Source organism: Gossypium hirsutum, chromosome A03 (genome assembly GCF_007990345.1).
Source record: "Gossypium hirsutum isolate 1008001.06 chromosome A03, Gossypium_hirsutum_v2.1, whole genome shotgun sequence".
Taxonomy (NCBI): Eukaryota; Viridiplantae; Streptophyta; class Magnoliopsida; order Malvales; family Malvaceae; genus Gossypium; species Gossypium hirsutum.
Window position 1 is genome coordinate 95,758,011 of NC_053426.1, and position 8,174 is coordinate 95,766,184.

Here is an 8,174-nt window from a genome sequence, read left to right on the forward strand (position 1 = left end):
TCTAACCTATAACCACTATATCACATCGATCCTTCCCGTTTCACTTTACTTTTAAAAAAATCCATCGTAATGTATCTATTTAACCCTTAATATGTATGGCCAGACATCTATAGTCATGCAGTTTAGGACCAAAGAAAAAGGGTAAGTACAAATTGATATTTTGGCTCGAGTTTTGTACAAATATTCATCAAGAAGTGTTTTTTAGCTTAAAAATAGGTACTAAGGAGGAATAAATAGGGTTAGCTTTTTGGCTATAGGTGGATACCAAACAAAGCCTTAGGTCATCCCTAGGTATCTCAATATTCACAAATTTAATCAATCAAACAATCACAAATTCAACAATGTATCATACTAGCATGCTTCCTTGTACTCTATATCATTTGGTACATTCAATTGCTCAATGTCTATTCACAGTGTAATATATAGAACTTAGTAGTCTAATAATAAAAAAATTTAAAATCATTTATTATCATGCCAAGCTTATAGTAATTACAATTAACCTACATCCATACTCCTAACCAATCACTTATATTTCCACAAGCTCAAGCACACAATTAACAATAAAAATGAAAGAAAAGAATAAAAAAAACTGATAACACGTTGTCCTTAATGTATAGCCCTGAAAGGATAAGGAAATAAATTACCCGATTGGTCATGGTAGTTCTGTAATCTCTTGGTCGATGCTCCCTTCCATTCTTTGCTGAAAGCTCTAACTTGTTATGTTTCTTTCATGTTAATCTTACTCGTAAAAATAAAAATTAAAAAGTATCCCAAATACAGTCTTTAAACAATAACAGTTAAAAAGTTCAATCGTCCTCCTCAAAATCCATCTTATCAACCTCTTCTCCTTCTTCATCCCCGCTCTCTTCCTATTCCTCACTTTCCTGCTCCTCTTCTTCTTTCCCCATATGTATTGGACCGAACATATCCGACGAATAATTGGGTACTCTAATGTTGTTCTACTGTGCAAATGCTTGCAAAACTGTGCCCAAATCTTTCATCCAGTGTATCATCTAATCTAACTTTTTATGACTACTCTCTCCAATTTCTTGCCAAGTTGTCGACTTTACTTTCCGTTGAGATGAGGCTAGAGTAGTCATTTTCTCTTGTTGGTGTTTGTTTCACTCCTTTATTTGTTTCGTACGAAGCTCTATGTACTACGTATACAGTGTATCTCCTATGATACTTCTGGACAACTTCATAAATTGTCCAATGGACATCAATGAGACTCTTACTCTTTTGCACAAGGCTGTTACTAAGTGGGGAAAGAAGATCTGACTTTCTGGCCGTTGATGCACCATTTCATATATTAATATATTCATGTTCTAATGTATACCTATTTTTTCTACAAAACTACTCGAAAAGTATTGACATTAGAGACATTTAGAGCAGGAGCAGTTAGGGTGTATACAATTGGATCCACATTTTTGCAACAGGAAACATTATCGCTGGATTAAAAGATATAGGAATATTGGTACCTGTGTGACATTTCCATTCACCCTTCCCTTTTGTTAGGTAATTTATAACATTGTCCATATTTATATCTTTCAATACTCTAAGTCTGTTTCTTCCACAAAATATTTTTCATAAAACGAGGCGTTATAAAATTCAAATATAACTCGAGGGGTGATTCTTACTTTTTTCCCTCGCAAAGGCACCGTTTCCCACATGATACCTTCAGTCTTTTTAGACTCTTGGTCCTTAAGAGATGCGTAAAATTTTTGAACCACTGGGACCACAAAAAAGTCTTCTGCGCTCACATAAAAGCGTTCCTATTTATGATATCAGACCAATGGCCTAATTTTTTGACATAGTGTCATCGACGATTCAAACCCTCATTCTTGAATAAATGTTTTTCCTTGAATCTCTAAAAAGTATTTTTCAATGTTTTGATTTGGAAAATTCGAAGGGTTTGAAACCATTGATGATTCTTGTTCACTAATTCTCCTAGATTTTCGTGGAGGCATTTTCGATAAACTTTTCTATCTTGGAGCCAACAAAATATCAAGCAATATATCTAATGGAACAGTAGAAATAAATTAGAAACTCGTAACCTTTAATGAAGTGCGTCAAATTCCTTTATAAAATTACTATGAAGAAATCCCATAAATGTTTTTTCTTAGTCCCTGCACTTTAAGGAAATTCACACACAAAAAAAAATTTGTTGCAATGGAATAAAGGGGAGTTTAGGGTTTAAGGAGACTTTGAGGGATTTGAAAGAGTTTAGAAGTTAAGAAAGATCTTAGTCTTAGGTTAAAATAGTTTTTAGGTTTTAATAGGGTTTTTTAAGTTTAAAAATTGAGTTAAAACATGGATTATGCAGTCGGGTTGCATAATCAGGTTGACTCGACCTTGCAAAAAATTGCAGCGATATCATGACACAAGGGTTCTATGTCGCAACACCAGGGTTCGTTGTCATGACACGCTTTGAAAATTTTGAAAAACTGGGTAAACTGCCCTTTGTGTCACGACACAAGAGTATTGTGTCGCAATATAAAGATGATTTTCTCGATTATATTGATTCTGGTCTAGGTGTCACGACACTGGAATACCCTATTGAGACACCGACCCATTTTCACCCAAACTTCCTATTTCCAGAGCGTTTCTGTTTGTATTAAAAAAATTTAATAAAAATTAAAGTCTAAACTACCGATTAATTAAGAATACAATAATATACATAAAATTAGAACTTAACTAAAATTGTCAAGTTTTGTTGTCGAATTCATCCATCAGATCTGTTAGTTATCCGTGGACGCTTCTTTGGTTCTATCAGTATTCATCCAGCATTTGTTCTGCAACAACCCATTTTTAGTGAAGTCGGAACAGTGGTTTTAGGACGACAAATTTGATTTAGAAAGAAAAAATTATTTTAATAGTATTGCATGGTCTGCATTATGATAGGAATGATGTATGAAAATTTCGTTAAGAAAAATTTACCCATTACATGTTTAATTGATAAAAGGACCAAATTGCATAAAATGCAAAAGTTGAATTCTAGTAGTAAAAGGATCAAATAGCTATGGAATTCAAAATTTGAGGTCCTTATATGGTAATTAGACCAATTAGCGGGGTTAGTAGATAAGGATGATTAGTCATCCATGGAAATTTAATTAAAGAAAATGATGAATTGGAAATTAAAAGATGATAAATAAATAAAATAAGAAAATATCATCTTTCTTAAATAAATTCTATGGAAACCCTAGCAATGGACACTTGAAGAAAGAGAAAACTTATTTAGCCAAATTAGATCCAGATAACTCAAATACAAAGTTAGATCGAGGGAAAGAAAAAGTTTCATATTAGTAGATTTCAAATATACGAACACTTGTCGAGGTAAGTTCGTGTAACTAAATTGTGTACATTTATATGTTTGAATTAAATGTTATATATATACAGATTGTGTAATTATTATATACATGAAATTGATTATATATATGAAAGTGTCTGATAAATGTTAAGTCCCATTTGAAATACTGAAATTCGATGGATACAGGATTTCTCGTATTGGTTGTGGTTCAGCATATGTTGCGAACACACCATAGCTCTTACCAGCGTCCTATTATAAGCCCTCTCAAGCTTCCAGTTACATGCTTCCTGCGAGCATACTGATCGGTATTGATCCTGCATGTGTTGTGGACATACAACAACTCTTTGTGAGCATCCTATTATATGATCGGACATACCATAGCTCTTTATGAGCGTCCCTGTATATGGCTCTTAATGAGCTTTCTGATATGGCTCACTTGAACTTCCTGAAATATGGCTATCCAGAGCTTCTTGATAATAACTCTTTGAAGTTACCTGTTAAGCTCACATGAGCTTTCTATTTTAAACTCTTATGAGTTTCTTGTTATAGCCCGGATAAGCTTCCTAATACATAGCTCACATGAGCTTCCTATTATATGGCTCAAGAGAGTGCTTCCTGATTATGTGCTTTAATGAGTACATCCAGATATGAATTGACGGATTTCAGTTTTGTACACTTTAAGTGTACTACATGAGTATCCATCGATATTTCAAATAAATTCAACAGGTAAAGTTCTAACATGGCTAAACTGAACTTGAAATGATTCATCATGGAATTGTACATGTAATATGGAAGTATGATATGGAAACCATATATATATATGAAAGTTATTATATGATGAGCTCATCTCAATGTTCTTGGTATTTAAGTGAGTTACTTGACTAACATGATTGGTGAAGTTGTGTGTTTTAAGCTTTAAGCCAAATTGCTTGGATGCCATTTATATGTTTGTTTTAAAGAAAATGAATGGTAAGTTAAATTTCCAGTTATGCGAACTTATTAAGCATTAAATGCTTACATTGTTTTATTTTCTCTATTTTATAGTACTCAGAAGCTCAAAAAGGTTGGAGTGGGTTGGAACAAAATCACACTATCCTTCAGCTCGTTTTGGTATAAAATGGAAAACTTTATTCTGGATATAATGACATGTATAGATTAACTAGCTAATGTTGGCACAATAATGCTTTGGTTGTAACTAGTCATTGGAATGGCTAGTGTTTGGCATATTTTGATGTAATTATATAAGGCCTTATCATGTTTGTTATGTGTATTGAAATGATTAAATGATGGAAGTTATATAAGTATGTTAAGATTGTCATGAACCGGTAAAATATATATATAAATATATATGTTTATATGGTCAATTAGGTAAGATTGAATACTTGGATAAATGTGATGATATTTCATGTAAAAGACTTAGATTTTTACTTGGTTTGAGAGTTATGAATTGGCTTATGAATGTGCTTAAATGATGTTGTAGGTGAAAGGAATTTTGGGAGAGAAAAGTGGCCTATAAAATGGCTTATTTTGTCCACACAGGTAGAGACATAGGTGTGTGTCTCAGCCATGTGTAACACACAGCCATGCGCACTGACGTGTGGTTTGGCCGTGTATCCCCTGCATATTAAAAATTTCAAAACAGAATGCTCAGGTATTTTCATATAGGTAGAGACACAGGCGTGTGTCTTAGCTGTGTGTGTCACACGGCCTGGCACACAAGTGTGTGACTTGATCGTGTGAACCCCGCACCTTAATTATGCAAGACAGTATGCTCACTCAACCTAGCACATGGGTGTGTGGCTCGACCATGTGACCAAGTCAGTATACGCCTCTAAATTGGCCATGGCCTGGGACATGGGTGTGTCACTTGGTCGTGTAAGCCACATGACCACATGGGCATGTGTGCCCTGTACCTAAGGAAAAATTTTGAAATTTCACGAAAAATTCTCTGAGTTCCCAATTCAGTCCCGACTTGTTTCTAATGCATACATTGGGTCCCGAGGGTCTATTTAAGGGACAATATGATTGAATATGTTTGATTTCTGACATGAATAGTAAATGATATAAATTAATTGAATGTGTCCTGTATATTTTCAGTAATGCTCCATACCCCTGTTTCGGTGATAAATACAAGTTAAAGGTGTTACATGTCATGCCACTCAACCTTCCTTCGCTTATCTCGTTCTCAAAACTTGTTCTTCCAACTTGCACTTATTACAGAGAACACTTTCCTTGGCTCAAGGTGTTTAGGCCTTTGGATAGATATTTCATAATAATGTTTTCCTAACTTTTCCCTATCTCCCCCACTCTATTGGTGACCATATTTAAAAGTTTATATTTCACCATTGATCTTCACTATTAATTTGTTTTTCTCTAGGTCAATGGTGGACCTTAGTGTAGCTAGAAAAGGTCTACCCAATAGAGTGGGTATTTCAAGGTCCTCTTCAAAATCTAATAGAACAAAATCGATCGGGATAATAAAACTCCTCACTTTAACTAATACATCTTCAAGCACTCCTTTAGGTTGTACTGAAGACCTATCTGCTATTTGTAGTGTGATCTATGTATTTTTTAGATCCTCTAACTCAAGTCTTTCATAAATAGATAAGGGTATTGAATTAATTTTGGCTCCTAAATCACATAGAGCCTTACTAAAAATGGATGTTCCCTATCTCTATAGGTATCATAAAACTTCTAGTTTTGGGGATGTGTTTTGAAATAATCGCATTACATGAGGCGCTTATGTTAACTTACTCTCCTATTTTTACTTTCCTACATCTAGAAATAATTTCTCTTAAGCATTTGGCGTACTTAGGGACTTTCTCAATTAAGTCAATTAGAGGCAAGTTAACATTGACGGATTTAAATAAGTTTAGAAAACTTACAAATTCTGCCTCATCCCATCTTTGTTTCTCTTCCAACTGTGAAGGGAATAGTACCCTTGTCAATCCATATTCCTCTATGGGTTTATCTTTCGACTCAACTGTTGACTCAGCTAGTTCTTCAAGTTTCGGTTCAACATCAACTACTTAAGGGTTTTCTTGATGATCTTCTAAATCCTCCTTATTTTCCTCTTGAGTGAGTTTTTCTAGGCTACTCAGTACTTTGCTTGAACGAAGCATGATTACTTTCACTTGCTCCTTCCCCTCTCTTCGAGGATTGTTCTCTGTATCATTAGGGATTTCAGTGCCAATTTGTCTTTTTATATCTTTCATCATACTCACCAATTACTCATTTGATCTTCCCATTTAATCAATATTTTCATTGTATTAGTGTACTCAAATCTCACTTGTTTTACTTTAGTTCTTATTGACTACATCTCCCACTCGATCTGATCCAAGCGTTGACCACATACAGTACTGTCACACCCCTAACCCATATTCTTCGCCAGAATAGGGTTATGGAGCATTACCGAAATTTATAGATCAGAAACAGACATTTAATTTCATTTGTCAATCATATTAGAAATCAATCATATACATTCATATTGTCCCTTATTTAGGCATTCAAAGCTCAAAACATACATTAGAAATAGGACGAGACTAAATCAGGTACTTAGAGAATTTTTCGTAAAACTTTAAAATTTTCCAAGAGTGCAGGGGACACATACCCTTGTAACCAGGCTGCATGGCTCACACGACCAAGAGATACGCCAGTGTCTTAGGCCGTGTGGGCATTTGAAATGGGGCACATAGTCGTGTCCCAGCCCGTGTCTATACCTGTGTAACTCTCTGACTTGTGTCACAAGGCCAAGTCACACGCCCGTGTACTAAGCTATGTGTAGGTGTAGGGTTCACACGACCAAGTCACACGCCTGGCCGTGTGATCAATTCTGAATATTCTATTTTGAAAGTTTAAAGATGCAAGGGACACACGGCCAAAACGCATGCCCATGTGCTAGGCCGTGTGTCACACACAGCTAAGACACACGCCTGTGTCTCTGCCCATATGGACAAAATAAGGCCATTTCCAAGCACACACGGCTAAGACACACGCTTGTGTCTCTACCCATATGGACAAAATAAGGCCATTTCCAAGCCTTATTTCTCACTCAAACTTGTCTTCCACCTACATTAACACTTAAACATATTTACAAACCAATATAAGATATTCAAATCAAGCCAATAGCAAGTCTTAAACTTAGCATTTTATCACACAACCAAGTATATAAACTTACCTTGTTGGTCGATTTATCATATGCATATTTAATTTACATTTCATTTCCATTCATTCACTCAAACATATATCTATTTGATGAGGCCACATACACATACATATATAAATAAAATTGTGCCAACACAAGCCATTCCAATGCTAATTATAACCAAAACACATATTTGTCATCAATGACCCATTTGCACCTACACATGCCATTATACCAAAATCTAGTTCTTTACATACATAATGTGATGATGCTCTGACCAGTTTCCAACCACTTCAAACTTTTGAATTACTATAAAACAGGAAAAATAATACAGGGCAAGCATATTATGCTTAGTAAGTTCGTATAACGGGAAATTAACTTACCATTCATTTACATTTAAAGTAAGCATGCAAAATTAATCAATAGAAATTTGGCAATTTGCCTAGACACATAATCTCAAGAAACATGTTAGTCATGTTATTCATGTGAATATCAAGAAACAAAGATGAGCTCATCATGTAACAAATTTTCATGTACATATGTTTTCTACATCATATATTTATATAACATATACATTTCCATAATATTTTATCTCAAATTAAGATTACCCCATGTCAGAAACTTTGCCCATTGAATTTATTAGAAATATCGATAGATACACAGGTAGTACAATTGAAGTGTACAAACTATAATCCGTCAATTCATATTTAAGAGTGCTCTTAG